This window comes from Ruditapes philippinarum, unplaced genomic scaffold (genome assembly GCF_026571515.1).
Source record: "Ruditapes philippinarum isolate M1 unplaced genomic scaffold, ASM2657151v2 ctg165_1_1_1_1, whole genome shotgun sequence".
NCBI classification, from domain to species: Eukaryota; Metazoa; Mollusca; class Bivalvia; order Venerida; family Veneridae; genus Ruditapes; species Ruditapes philippinarum.
Genome location: NW_026859880.1, coordinates 258,604 through 274,404, shown reverse-complemented (window position 1 = coordinate 274,404; position 15,801 = coordinate 258,604).

Genomic DNA, 15,801 nt, shown 5'->3' with positions numbered 1-15,801 from the left:
TCCTAAAGTCAACAAAAGCACAGTTTAACTTTTTGTTTTCAAGGGAGATATCTATAATCGAAGTTAGAACAAAAATGCAATCAATTGTGCTTTTGTTTTTTTCTAAAACCATATTGAAAATCAGATAATAATTTATTTGATTCTGCCCATGAGCAAAGCCTTGTATCTAGCAAAACTGAAAATATTTTTGAGAAAATACTAGTGAAAGTAATACCTCTATAATTGTTAACATGGTTTTGGTCACCTTTTTTGGAACAGGGACAATCACGCCCTTTGCCCAACTAACCGAATATATACAATCTACATACATATGATAAAAAACTTTACATAATAATGGTGCTAATAAATCTTTACTGTCAATAACCATTTCAGGAATTAAAATATCAATACCCCCACTTTTCCCCCGCTTTAATGTCGACATTGCTTTTAGAACCTATTCTATAGTAAATGATTTATCGAGCAGCTCTACATTAGTTACATTGCTATTATTAGACAAGATATTCTTAACATCATCTTTCGAAAAGTCTAAATCATCCGAAAAAATGTATTTAAAATGATTAAAAAAAATCCTCCGAACTTATATTATTGTTTTTTGAAATTTTTAGCTATTAAATTATTCACTTCTTTCCAAATTTGCTGTGGTTCTGTGGCAGCTAATTTAAGCAAAATATTTTTTTGATTTGCCTTAGTTTCGTTTTAGCCTTACGTTTAGTAAATGCATCTTTTTTCAAGAAAAATGTCACTGTTATTAGTAGATCTATTGCTTTTGTATAACTTCGTGGCTGAACGTAATTCACGTCTAGTCGTCTCGCATTCTTGCGTAAACCACGGACTTTTAAATTTGCGTTTTCGATTTGACATTTACTGACCTACCAAAAACGCTATATACACCTTTGTAAAGGATATCTGCAAATTGATCTACTCCACAATTTATATCTGTATTGGAAAAAATAATGTTATCAACAATACTTTCTATGTAATTTTTTTCTAAGTCAATTACATTTTTATACTCTAAACATTTTGCATTACTCCACACGATTTTATCAACAAAGGTGTCCTTACTTAAGGACTTTTTACAATGATTTTTTATACACAAATTTATCTGTATAGGTGCATGGTGAGAACATGGATTCATGTCATGAACAATAAAATCTTCAATGTTATGAAAAAAGTCACGAAGTCGAGAAAATAAGTATAGATCTATTACAAGAACGAGCAATAATTACATGTGTCGCCTGTACATGTGTTAGCAGTTGTATTTTGGGAATATTGACAAGTTCGTTCTATACTTTGTAGCATGTTTTAGCTTTCATGAACAGGACAAAACGCCTTTTATATCCAAGGGCCATAACTCAGCCAAAAAATCATTCAAACTAAAATACTGGTATAAGAGACGTAGTCCGGACAAACTTTAAAAATAAAAAATATTAAAGGCTATAACTCTGACAAAAATAATTAAAACGGAAAATGCCGACAATATGTACAACTAGACTTGGTATTGACCACTCCTGAAATTGCACCATTAGGCTACATGTTTTGTGACGGGCGGACAGACGATGGAGACGAGATCCATGACGACACAAAAATGTAATTCATAAGATGATCATTATAAAGTATTACCATTTATTTTTAAGTGCCAAAGCATAAAGGTCAATGTCGTAGTGACTTTGGATGCGAAAGTCTTTCCGCTACATAATTACCACATAATTTGACAAAATGTCTTCATAGAGTCAATACCCTTATTGTGTGGAAGACCCCAGGGTAATAAAGGTAATAAATAGAGATCCGTTTGACCAATAACATTCAACCGCCGTAAGATGATCACCCTTATTCAGTAGAATATATTGTAATTTCACAGTGTTTTTTTTTTTGCTTTAATTGGCTACAACTTTTAAACTATGTAATAAATGAATGGATTGTCTCCATATTTGTCCACAACAAGACATTAAAGAAGATTTAAATTGATCTTGACTTTTTTCCATTCATCTAAACGACCTTGAATCTTATCTTATATCAAATAGAGCTTTAGGAGTAAATCTAAATTATACTATAACTATGAAACATGGCTGAAACTATTACTCTTATTCTCTTATTATATTAGACCTTTTCTAGTAACCGATACGGCTCCTTTCTAAATGCAAGGAAACATGTCACCCAACAAGCAAATGAAGCCCTTAATATGTCGTGTTCACGATGCAATAACGCAGACTTACCAATCGATCTTACACTTAAACTTTTCGATCATGCTGTAAAGCCTGTCTTAACCTACGGATCTGAAATACCGTATTCCGCTTTGAGAACTTAGATCTTCTTCAAAACATCATAACACATTTCTTAGAAGAATAGCCTGTGCTAGGAAATGCAATCCTAAATATACTAGTATGCTTCTTTGTGAATTAGGCAGATATCCTGTCGAAATCATAGTTAAGAGTAGGATGATATCTTTCTGGGTTAGACTTTTACTTGGAAAACAAAGTAAACTTTCTTTTATCTTGTACCAATTTACGCTCAATTCAGACCAAAATTATAAGTGGATAAATAAAATTAAAGACATTTTGAACTCTGTTTGCAGGACTGACTTATGGATTAATCAAAATACAGCAGTAAATAAAAGTATTCCATATCGCATTCAACTCACTTTAATTGATCAATATAAACAAAATTAGCATGACCAAATTGAATCATCAAATAAAGGCCGTGTATTCAATAGCTTTTAAAAGTCGCTTACCTATGAAAAATATCTAAATTTAATCCCACGCAATGACTACATTACCCTTTTCAAATTCAGAACATGTAATACAAGACTCCCACCAGAAACGGGGCGCTTTGATGGTACAGCTTTCTCAGATAGAACCTGCCCTTTGTGTACAAGTGGCTCCCCAGGCACAGAAAGACATTACATCTTTAACTATAGCTATTTTAACAATCAACGCAGCATGTATCTTAATAACTTTCACTTAATTGATAATGAAAACAGTTTTGAAAGCTTAATAGATACAACAAATGTGCCTAAACTGTTGAATCTTTGTAAATTTATCCGTATTGCCCTAGCAAAATTCTAATTATATAGCATCTAACATATTTATGATAAAAGTTTTACAGATTTACCGTTTTTTCTCGTAAAAATAATCCAAAAAGACACTTCTGCAATACTTATTTCATATATATATATGAAAGAAAGAAAGTCATGTGCGTGAAATTATGTGCAGCCGGTACTCGAACCACGGGTCTCTGGATTGCCGGTCCAGTATGCTAACCACTACACCACAGCGGCCATTGCTTTTTCTTCGTGCTAATTGGCCTTATATATTTAAGTTATTTTAACTTTATTGTGACGTCATCACATATAATTATATATATTACCAATAATATATACTTAATGGATTATTATATATACACAGAATTACGGTATGGAATGAGAACTTCCCCTATTTAGCATGATATCTACACGTGCACATATCTATTTTATGTATTCTGTCAATTATAAATTATCTTTTATAACGCTACCTTGTTGACTTTTACTCAAAACAGCGTATTTAAATTACAATCTAATCGTTTCAAAACCCCTTATAATAAATAAATATATAAAAAAATTTATAAAAATAAATAAATACACACATAATTTTATCCAATGTCATGATCTATATTGATGAAGCGTGACATGATAGTTACATAATTATATACTAATCAAAAGAAAATCTCAAAATTATATTTGAATGAACAATTTTAACATACAGGTATATTTATAATTTCATTGAACTCCTTAGTACATTCTTTTATATATGTATATATATTATTCTTATCAAGATCAACTGTTAAATTAATTAGAATTTAGAATATCCGAACATCCCCACCCCAGAACACACTGTAATAATCATATTTTTACATAAAAAAGATGTTGCCTAAAATTATGTATGTTTACTGCTGGAAAATTAAAGTTTTATATTCATTACATTAGAAAAACCTCATATTGTACGTACAAATGTGTTTGAGTGAATAAAGATCACCTTCATTGATACATCTAGTTTATAGATGAACTTGATTCACACTTGAATAATATTAAGTATGACTTTTAATTTAAAATAACATTGCCGTTCAATGCTATATCACTGAAAAAAACAGTAATGTGATACCTAAAGATCACTTTAATACTGAAGGACGAAATAACATCCATGTCAAATCATCACGCAAAGCAATACATGAATGAACTTTTAAAGTAACTTCGGATTGTCAATTATGGAATAAAATGTATTGCGCCTTTCAAAGTCGATTTGTGACAATAGTCATCTGTTTTTCCCGTTGCGGCAAGTTTTGTTTTAAATAATTTACCTCACTAACAATATAAGAAGGTATTTTTTATTTCTGTATTTGTGTAAAACTCTTTTTTGTACTTACATAGCCTTTGATGCAAGTCAAAGGTCAGGGTACCTCTAACTGGGTCCTGCTTGGGGGCATATCTCTGTTTCCATTGACAGTTCTTGCTGTAAGATAAGATTGACGGCATGTGCTACCAATTATAAAAAAAACAAATATTTCACCAAAGAGTTTAATTAAACTTTAATTTTGCTTAAGTTATAAATTGGACCTTAATGTTTTGATAAAGAAAATAATTGCGTCTTAATATGACATTAAAACACAAAGTGTACATGTTACATAATCATTTCATTAGCACGGAAAAATTGAAATAAATAGATGTTTCTACAACTGAATTTTAAACATTTTGTTTGTTTTAATTTTCAATTTCGGTATTCTTTGTTTGTTTATGTTTATTGGAGATCAGCAATTACTTCCTAATGATTTTACTTATTAACGAATTCTAAATTATCTTTTACGCATAAAGAAAATTTTAGTATGAATGTCAAATAATCTATCCGAACAAATTTGAACTTTATTTTATTATAAAATTAAATAATACATGCATTGAACGATTTTTAGCTCACATGACCACGATATGGTCAAGCTGAGGCATAGTGATGGGGCATGTCCGGCGTCCGTCGTCGTGCGTCGTTCCTCGTCAACATTTGGGTTGTTAACAGTCTAGCAGTCACAGTTTTGATTGAATCATCATCAAACTTTGACAAAATGTTTGTCTTAATGAAATACAGAGTTCGAAGATGGGTTATCTCGGGTCAAAAAGTGGCTACAATTTTGCTCCAAATATTTTGGAAATTTGTCAGCAAGGTTATTTGATGATTTCTATATCAAGTTCGAATATTGGTCAACTCCGGTCAAAAGGAGCTTAAAATAGAAAAAGCTTGTTAACACTCTAGTGGCTGCAGTTTTGCTCCATAAATTCTGGAAATTTGTCAGCAAGGTTGTTTTGATGATTTCTAGGTCATATTCAAAGATGGGTCATCTCAGGTCATAAACTAGGTCACAGGAGCTAAAAATAGAAAAAGAAATATCTTGTTAACATTCTAGTGACTTTAGATTTGATCCAAATATTCTGGAAATTTGTCAGGAAGATTGATTTGATGATTTCTAGGTCAAGTTTGAAGATGGGTCAACGACGGTCAGAAACTAGGTCACAGGAGCTAAAAATAGAAAAAAAATTGTTAACACTCTAGTGGCTGCAGTTTTGATCCAAATATTCTGAAAATTTGTCAGGAAAGTTGTTTTTGATGATTTCTAAGTCTGTTTCGAAAAGATGGATTATCTCCAGTCATAAACTAGGTCACAGGGGCAAAAAATAGAAAAATCTTGTTAACACTCTAGTGGCTGCAGTTTTGATCCAAATTTCCTGGAAATCAGTCAGGAAGGTTGTTTTGATGACTTCTAGGTCAAGTTTGAATATGGGTCGTCTCCGCTCAAAAACTAGGTAGAGGATCCAGTCTGAGCTTTATATGTTTATTCCAGGTCTGTATATTAAGGTCAATATATCGTGCACAGAGGGATTTTGGTATTTCAAGATACAAATATCCACGAACATTAAACGTAACTCTTTTACCAGGTCATTTGGTAAAACAAATTACACTCAGATGACACAGGAAAGTTTTAACAAAGCATATTAGTGCTATAAGCGAAAATCAAAACCCTGTGTTATTTCATTTTTGGCATCTTTGTGACATTGGCACTCTTGTTATCATTGTTAAAATGAAACTGAATAAAACAAGCGACGACTAAAGTTTGAACATCATCAATAGTCAACTCATTAATGCTCCACTGGTTTAAATTATTTTAAGGTAAAATTCTTAAAAAGACATTGTGTATTCGAAACCTTTACTTACATTCATCTTACATTGAAGGTTTTGATAGAGATGTATTGTATTTTCCGTTTTCTGGCATAAATGGACTCATTGTAAACCGAATAAGTTTACAACTTTGTTTTTGTTCATTTTGCTCTCGATTGATCTGCCTTTCCGGGATTATTTATAATTCTATAAGATAGGAAACCCTTCACAAAAATTGTAATTTCTATAGCCTGGTATTTGAATTGCTATAGTAACTGCGTGTAGAGAAGTGTATCGTAAATAGATTCATCAGATTATTATTAAACTTATTGATATATCTTTTATATTCCACATTATATAGATCTCTTGTCATGTAGAAGCACCTTGAGCTTTGAGGATCATTGGCTGTCCGTCATTCAATACAAATGAAACAAGTGGGCTAAGTTTGAAGAATCTTCGAAGGGTTTGTTGCATGCAGCTCTACAAAGTTCTATCAAATTGCTTCGGTCCATTGTATATCTTGGTCACATAAGCTGAAGACAAAATAAAATGTAAAAATACATTTTAGGTCGACTTTTTGTAAAATAGTTTTTTGTTTGTTTGTTTGATTGTACGCCTTTATCCAACATTGAAATATAGGAGAGCTATCCTATTAGCCCGGGTGTCGGCAGGAACACCACAGATGATATTTGCTTGTAGCTTTACACACCTGTTTTGGAGCACAGTAGGTCACTATCCAAGGCACTTGAGTCTAGCACGGATTTTGATAGAATTACTTACATAAAACTTAAAAAAGCACTAAGAATCATAATAAAAGGTCACTACCCGAGCCATGTAATTCAAGTATAATGTAGGTTTTGACAGACTTTTTGCCCTTTTGAACTTTTGGTAAAAGTTTTGACAGCAGCATCAATCTTTAAATCTACTAATGGTATTTACTTGAAAATAAATACATCGCTTTCGGATTATAATATGAGGTCACTGTTCAAGGCCCATAATTCGGACATGAATTTTGACTGACCTTAAAGTCGAACAGACTGAACTTGACCTTATCTCATGAATTTTGAATTTTGTGAATCTTAAGATTAAATTGTTGATTTATTCAGTATTTATTGCTCTTGATGTGGTAAAAACTTGCATTTTTTAACTTATGTCGGGCTTAGCCAAAAAAGTGTTTGACTTGGAGTCTTGAAATTTTACCGAAAATCGTTCAGTATATGAAGTTGTGCACCTAGGAGTTTTCTTGTGGATTTATTCATAAATTCGAAGCTTTTTCCTTTTTTTGAAAATGGTAAACATAAACCAGCAAGTTGGACATATCTTAGGTTCAATTTGTATTTTCTTTTAATTTTTGCGATGAATATGATGATTTTAATTGAGTCCTAAATTATGAAGAAAGTATTTACTGAATGTGATTATGAAATATTAAATATTCCTTTAACTGAAATTTTGTCATGCATACGTGTACTAGACGAAAACAAATGCGCGAGTCAAGCTTTCAGCAGCCCTTTTCAAATATACGAGTGACTTTGTTCTCCCGATACTTTTTCACTTGTTTAATAAAATTTTTACTACAGGAAAATTTCAAGAGTCTTTGAGTTCAGCAAGAATCGTTCCATTAATAAAACGGGTGGCATAAATTGTCCTTCTAATTACCGTGGCATTTAATTACTCGACAATTTGGTAAAAAATTTACTAGCATCATTAATATGCAGTTGCTTTCGCAGAAATAGATGCTTGCCAGTATGGTTTTCGTGCCAGTTATAATACTATTGACAATGCATTTGTACTGCAAACAATTTTTTAAACTTTTATCGAGAAAACCTTGTAAGCCATGTGTATGTTTTATTGATTTTGAGACCGCATTTGACTCCGTAAATGGTAATATATTATGGCAAGTTCTTATCGAATCAAATTTTGCAAAGGCATCTATTTAATGTATTGAGGTCAATGTATGCGAGGGTCAAAGCTTGTGTTAGATGTAATGATGGAAATGCAGATGATACCGGGCTGTTTGACTTCCACTCTGCTATTTTTCTTCTTTATTAAGGACTTAGACCAAGATTTAAAACATAGTGGCGTGAGGGGTATACAACTCTCTTGCAACGATATTGATATCCTCTAACTGATGTTTCCCGATGATATAGCCCTTCTCACCGATACAGTTAACGGTCTCCACTTACATTTAAATATATTAAACCAGTTTTGAGTTATATTATGACACCAATAATCGTCTATGCAAAAACTGTGGCCAATTAACAAATTTCTTGTTTTTTTTTTAATTATTTGATAGGAAGTTATTACCGGTCCTGCTATATGGTAGCAAAATTTGGGGTTTCAAGGAATATAATTGTATTGATCAGGTACATACTTTTGCAGTAAAAATATTCATGTGTGAATGAAAAAAACATCTAATGCCTTTTCATAAGGGGAATGTGGGCGTTAATATTCTTATGTATGTTTGAAGTATTGGTTAAAAGTAATTAGTTTTCCCGACACATTGTATGTAAACATGCTTTAATTTTCTATTTGACACAAACACAAATCTTCATTTTAGTTGTCCCAAAGAGATAAAACGTTTGTTCATGGTTTTAGCTATGTGTGGCACAATAATCAAAATTTAGACCATCAGAGTTTATTGAAAGAGTTAAGTCCCAACATTTGCAAAATTGGTAAAGCACTGTTTAATCATCATCAAAATTATCGGTATATAAGGGTATGAAATAAAGTTATGAACATGATTATTACTTAGATATTTTATTTGTACGTAAATTAAGATATTGTTTTGCTCAACTCCGAGCTGGCTCTCTCACTTTCGAATTAGAATTAGGCAAACATCAAGGTATCCTGAGAGAACAAAGACTGTGTAAATTATGCAATAGATCTAAAATTGATGACGAGCTACACTTTATGTTTAAATGTCCGGTAATCCAAGATTTACGAAATTTATACATTCCGAAAAAGTATTGTCTTGTTCCTTTTTTAATGAAATTACGTAATATAAATTGTTAAGTAGTTGAAATGATATTTTATGAAGAATACAGCTTCGTACTTTTTTTACTCACTAGAAAGAAAGAAAATCTTAATGGAATTCTAATAACATTTTGTTGACTACTAGCTAGTATGTTAACATAATATTAGGCAATCTTACACAATTAAATTAAGTTTACATCAGTCATGCTTATTAGCATATTAATATTATTATGCATTTGTTAATCAGTAGTATCATTATAATAAATATACTTTGAACATTTAAATCCAATAAAATAGATAGAATTTAAATAACAACATTTTGTTGAAATCTTACAGATATGTTTTCGGCTTAACAATTAATTATGTTAATATATTATGTTTCCTTATCTTAAATTTTGTTTTTTATTGTGTACACATCAAATGTTTCTGTATTGTACATATATGTCTATGGCCAGTGGGTTTAGTTGAGTTAAGTTGACTTCATAGTTTACACCTTAAAACATCGATACAAAATACATGCTACTGCCAAGTTATGTAACTGTGCCATACATTTTTCTCAGTTATTTACCCTTTTATAAAAATAGGACCGGGTATTGCTAACATTTTCCGGCAATTTGTATTTATCATAAATTTCCCCTTGTAAGACCTTTAATTTATGATATATCCCATATTTGGTATTGATCCCCTGGCTTTAAGTGGAGCTTAGGATCACTTAAATCAAGTTCAAGGTTGCTTCTGTAAAGAATAAATTTAAAACAAATGATCCCTCACTTTAAGTGGACTTTATGGCTTGGGTTCAAGCTCAAAGTCTTGCATTTATACATATTGGATTAACTTTGATTGGTAAGTTTAATATTTTTCAAATTGCAATGACATGCCAATTAACGAAATATCATACCCTTCTCACGTGATATATATCTCTACAAACTTTTTAGGAATTTCGTCCAATACTGAGTGAATGGGAAATTAAAAAAAAATGTGCTTGTGACGAGAATCTTGGCCGGATATATCATTTTCAAAGAAAATGTTTCAAAATCAACCATCCTAAATATCATAATTTTACCTCTCATTCTTTTCACAGGTGCTGCCAAGCCGATCGAGGAAAGTTTCAGGTAAATGAATACAAATTTTCTCATTAGAAATGATAACTTAGATGTTCCTCTTTAGTTAAGAAATATTGTGCCCCACTCTAGGAGGGAGCGAGTGCATTAAGATTTTCACAAGTCCGTCCGTCCATGCGTGCATCCTTCTGTTCTCATGTTGTGTTACTTCTACAAAATGTATTTGACCTTAAGTCATTTTAAGCTATGCAGCTATTTAGTTTGTGTGCAGATGTATTCTGTAGTTTCGTGCAATTTTTTTCAAGTTCATATCTTCCATTGCATATACTACATAAGAAGGTTTGCAGATTTACAGCCTCAGACAAGACAAATGTATATACAACTGAAATACAATAAACAAAATAATATTTTAAAATAGAGTTTAAGAAAACGTGTTTTCAGTTCCAGAGCTGCAAGAACACTTTATACAGTAACATGTTTAATTAGACAAAAATAGATTCACAAAGTTAAAAGACTTTAAGTCATGCATGACACTCCGCCCCTATATGATCGAGTGCTTACGAATTTCTGTTAAGGAAAATATTCGGTCAGGCATAAAACCCGGGGCCTCTTCCATATTTGTCAATAAAACTGAAGGAAAACACTGCGCCCACTTCCAACTTTTTTATATTTCGTAATCAATTTTAATATTTTGATATAAAAGAAAAAAATAACTGCATAAGCTTTCTATGGATGGCTTAAAAATAAAAATTAAGTAAGTACGTTGTTTCAAAGTTATCGTTTTTGTTCTCTCTTAAATTAGGTAACAAACACGGCGCCCCTTTAAATACTTTATCATTTAATCAATTTTCAAAATTTTGCTATCGAATACAAGTTAGAAGATAGGCTTCAAGAGTTTTAGAAAACATTCATTTACACTGAAAAAAACCTAATAATATAGATTGCACATATATGTTACTGAAAAGTACTGCCTGATATCAGAAAGGAAATCCCGGTGCCGGCTTTATTAATTATTATTTAAAATCTTAATTTTTTATAAACATTCGCATAAATTGCAGTTTTTAAAGATAACAACAAAAATCAAATATTGGTTGAATTTTAGATTATGAATAAAATTACTCCCTTGTAGTTGCCCCCCCCCCCTAAATCTCAAAATCGCCGATATTGCTCAGGGAGACGCGAGGTTAAATGATTATTGCATAAGTTACATTAATCATTTTGTATTCAATGAATGGTAAAATCAGTACTTTTCAAGTGCTGTATCTAGTGAACAAAAGCAATAAGAAATATATTACGACGAATGCAGTGCCTCATTCAATAAACAATGAACATATTATAGTTTTTTTAATAGAACGCGTGTTTTAAATAAACGTACATGTATAATAATTAACAAAGAAAACATAAAAATACAGCTATGAAAGAACTATTATGGAACATGGGAAAAATTGCTATATTAAACGGATATTAAATTAGTTAGAAATAATATTAACTCATCAAAAAGAAATATAATTATGTCAAAAACCGTGCTAATATAGACCCATGTATGTAGATATCCTCTTATTTAACAGTTTATAATTATTCACAGAGTAAGTAGTTAAGAATCCGCAGAATCAAAGTATGTTAAAAATGTATACTTACCACTTCTAAATAACTTCATAGACGGACTTTATAATCTATATTGTCTTAACACTAAATCATCATAATACGTATAGGTCGATATTCATATATATTTCAAGTACACAAAACCACTGCTCAATTTCTTCATAGTTGACATATAACAGATTTACTAATTATTTCATTTTCCCTGATAATGTGTAAGAAATTCAAGAAAGGACTAACATGTAAGTAATGTAAGATTTAGTTGTACTACCGGTTTCTTTATTAATGCGATGCAGTTAAGTGGTGCAAATTTAATGCTTCAGAATACTTCACTTCTATTTCTAAGAAATTAAACTTTTTTGAATAAAATCTACATAAAATAAATAAAGCATTAAACATTGATTTTGTTTATGGCATCTGTCTTTCATCAACATCTCTCTCGTATATCATAATAACAATAATACCTATCACATATCTATGCATTTACCGTAACATGCAATCTTGATATATTAGCATACATGTTTAAATTTTGTCATAAACGTTTGAAACGTCGTTTTTCATTGGACAATCATGACGTTTATATAGTTTTTCTGTTTGTTTATGACGTTGCATTTCATTGATAATCGTGACGTTTGTGTTTAAAGTAGTTCATGACTGTTGTCAATTTATGAAGAAATCTCACTTTTCTCACTAAAGAAAATTTGCTGAATTATAAATTAAATAATTGAGTTATATTTTCAAACAACCGTTTATATAAGGCCATATAACCTATCAAAATATTTATATCTAATGATGTACACGACTGCTTATGATTTGTTGTATCTTTTGTACTGTGTTAAAAATTCGTTATAAATATTCCTGACAAATTATATAGCCGTATAAAACGGTTATTTGCAATAAAACAATAGCCTGTCAACTATCCCCGAGGTAGGACATAACAGGCTCGAACACCGTTTTGTGTATTACCCCCGTCGCACGATAAGTCAAGTTAATAGATGTATGCTTCCGCGGATTAAGACTTTGCAGATAGCTTTTTAGTCTTCGATGACTGCAAAATTACATTGATATGTATAAAAATAAAACATTTTGGTGGATTTCATAGTGTTTGGTCTATGTTTTTCAATGATTGTCTTAAAATTAAATCGGTATAATTAATTGATTATGTGATAAATGCAGGATGTGTGAAACCATCTATATCAACTAGAAACGAATCAATTGTTCCAAATAAGTTTGATTAAATTTGTTTCAATATATACATGTACTTACTACGTCCAAATTTAATGTATAAGATATATAACTGACGCTTTTTCAAAATGCGGTTAAAACTTTATACATGTATTATAAAACTTTACTATATTCTAGACATAAATACAAAAAAATTACGAAAGTTTACCATCTTGTTTGAAAAATATTGACTGTTGTATCGTTTTCTTAACAACAGCAACAAATATGTTTTTATTATCTGTAGAAAAGTTTCACTTATTTCATATTTCCTTACTTGAAAAGTGATAATGAAGAACTATATTTTTTGAATAACTTCAAATAAATCAATGTTAAATGTATATGAAAAAAAATGTTTTAGTTTATTGAGACAGGTACATTATAACAATAAATAAGAGGGTGGGGTAAGAAAACCAGTTAGATTTTGTCAAATGAAATCGGGGCATCAATACATTTTAGAAAGTTTACCATGTTGATTTTAATTTAAGATAATTTTAATTCGTTATGCAATCCAATTTCACACATTTCAAAGTAAAAACTTATACATTAAACTTCATTTTATTTTAATTACAAATTGTAGATATAAATTAAGAAAGAAAATGATAATCTGAGTTTGACATATATATTTTTCTTGTAGGAACGCGATATTACAGCCTTATTACCTCCTCGTAATCTTCATTATGCCCAACATGTATTGTTATTACTTACCTTAGTGTGCCATTAAGAAGACACCGGATTTCATTTTGTATAAACCCATCAAAAAAAGTACTGGCAAATTAGATTAGTTGCTGCAATTAAATGACAATATATCTAAACAAATTTTATGTTTTTGATCATTTATATTAAGATATGTTCGTGTTGAAACCACAACAAAACGTATTGATACAATGTATTCAAACAAAACTTATAATGTGCTATATTTGATAATATCAAAAAGATTGTATTTTGATTTTGTTGTTGTTTTTTTATGTTATTTCATTAATTCAAGGGTAATAAATATTTCGGTAGGATTTGATGTTTATAGTTACCAAAACACAAGCCGATAACTTGTATCATTATCCTTATTATTTTATAATTATAATTTGAAACCAAAATGACCAACAAAAATAATGACATAACTGAATGAAGATAAATTTTGAATAAAAACTGTTTTAGAGATATTTGCATTATGCATCTATATCAATAACAATGTCTTGAAAAATTTGTTGAAGCAAAGGCACTGTGAATGATACTGTAGATTAAAACATTAGTCCAACATATGACATCTTCAATTATCAATTAATTACCGCCTGTTTTTTGTTTTGTTACGTTGTGTTGTGTGTTATACTATGCTATGCTATAATGTGCTGTGCTGTGATAAAGACTTATTTTATTCTTAACACTCCTCTTTTTACCTGTTAACCAGATAAAAAACCAAATATAGAAACAAAATGATTGGTTATATGAGGTATTGTTTCTCTTAGCATATAGCCTTATAATTTAACCATAAAAGTCATTATATATAGATATATGAGTTGCAGTTTGAATATGCTTAAAATGTCGATCTTATAAAATTAAGTTGCATTGTATAATCACATTTATGAATATATTTTCATTTAGACTGACCTTTTCGGAAAATGTTATGATGGAAAATGAGGACCTGGATGAAGATCTGCGTATGAATTGGGTGCGTGGCTGTCAAGGAATAAAATACTTGAAGGAAGGCCTTGAAGAATTTGTTGGAGAAAAGGTACTGCAATGTCGTGATAATACTCTTCAAAGGATAATATTGACATTACCATCTGGATCACCACTACAGTGCAACCAATGTACGTCACTTAATCTTTCTCCAGATCATTTAAACTCTACGAAGGCATGTAACGGACGCACATGTCACCAGAAGAACCCAACCAGCTGTTTTGGAAGCAGACCAGTCGGACGTAGGAAATGCCCAGATGGCATTTGCAGTAAATTTTACGATGAAATTATAGACGAGCATGTATTTAAAGACCCCTTATGGAAGAACACTGACCCAAGTACGTGGTGTTCGGATCCTCATGGATGGAGTTATGCAAAATGTTTCCAAACCATTAAAAATCCATGGACATCAGCTAAAGATACAGATGCTGCTGGACTGCTCAGCATTATTATAAACAACAGGTCAATACAAAACTTTGTGACCAGTATTAATCCTACCAGTCCGTTTCATTTGGTAAGTACAGGAAACGGTCAATAATAAATATATGATTTTTATATCATCCAACGATTTCTATAATTACTGAAAAGACTAATTGTTTAAAAGTATCATATCGTTTCATTTGGTAAGTACAGGAAACAGTCAATAATTTATAAATGATTTTATATCATCAAAAATGTTTTTTAATTACTGAATAGACTATTAGTTTAAAATAATCGTATTGCAATTTTACTTAAAAGATAACCGTTATCAACAAAATCAGTTTGTTCGATATTCAGAAAATTAATGTAAACATTCAAATATGAATTCGAACTTTGACTTTGTATAGGATTAGAAATATACAATCATTACAGCATATATTAAAACCAAATATTCCTTTATCACAAGCAGAAATGAAATGTTACGTTGATACATAGCTTCTATATAAAAAACAAAAAACAAAAAAAAAACAAAAACGAAATAATAATTGGAATTATGCGTTATGATTCCCCTTCTTCAGAATTTTTTTAAAAATCTATTTCAGGCGTTGGATATCCGTAATAAACTCTTACATAGCTCAAAGCTAGAAATCGACAAAACAACTTTGTGTTCTTATTTGGAC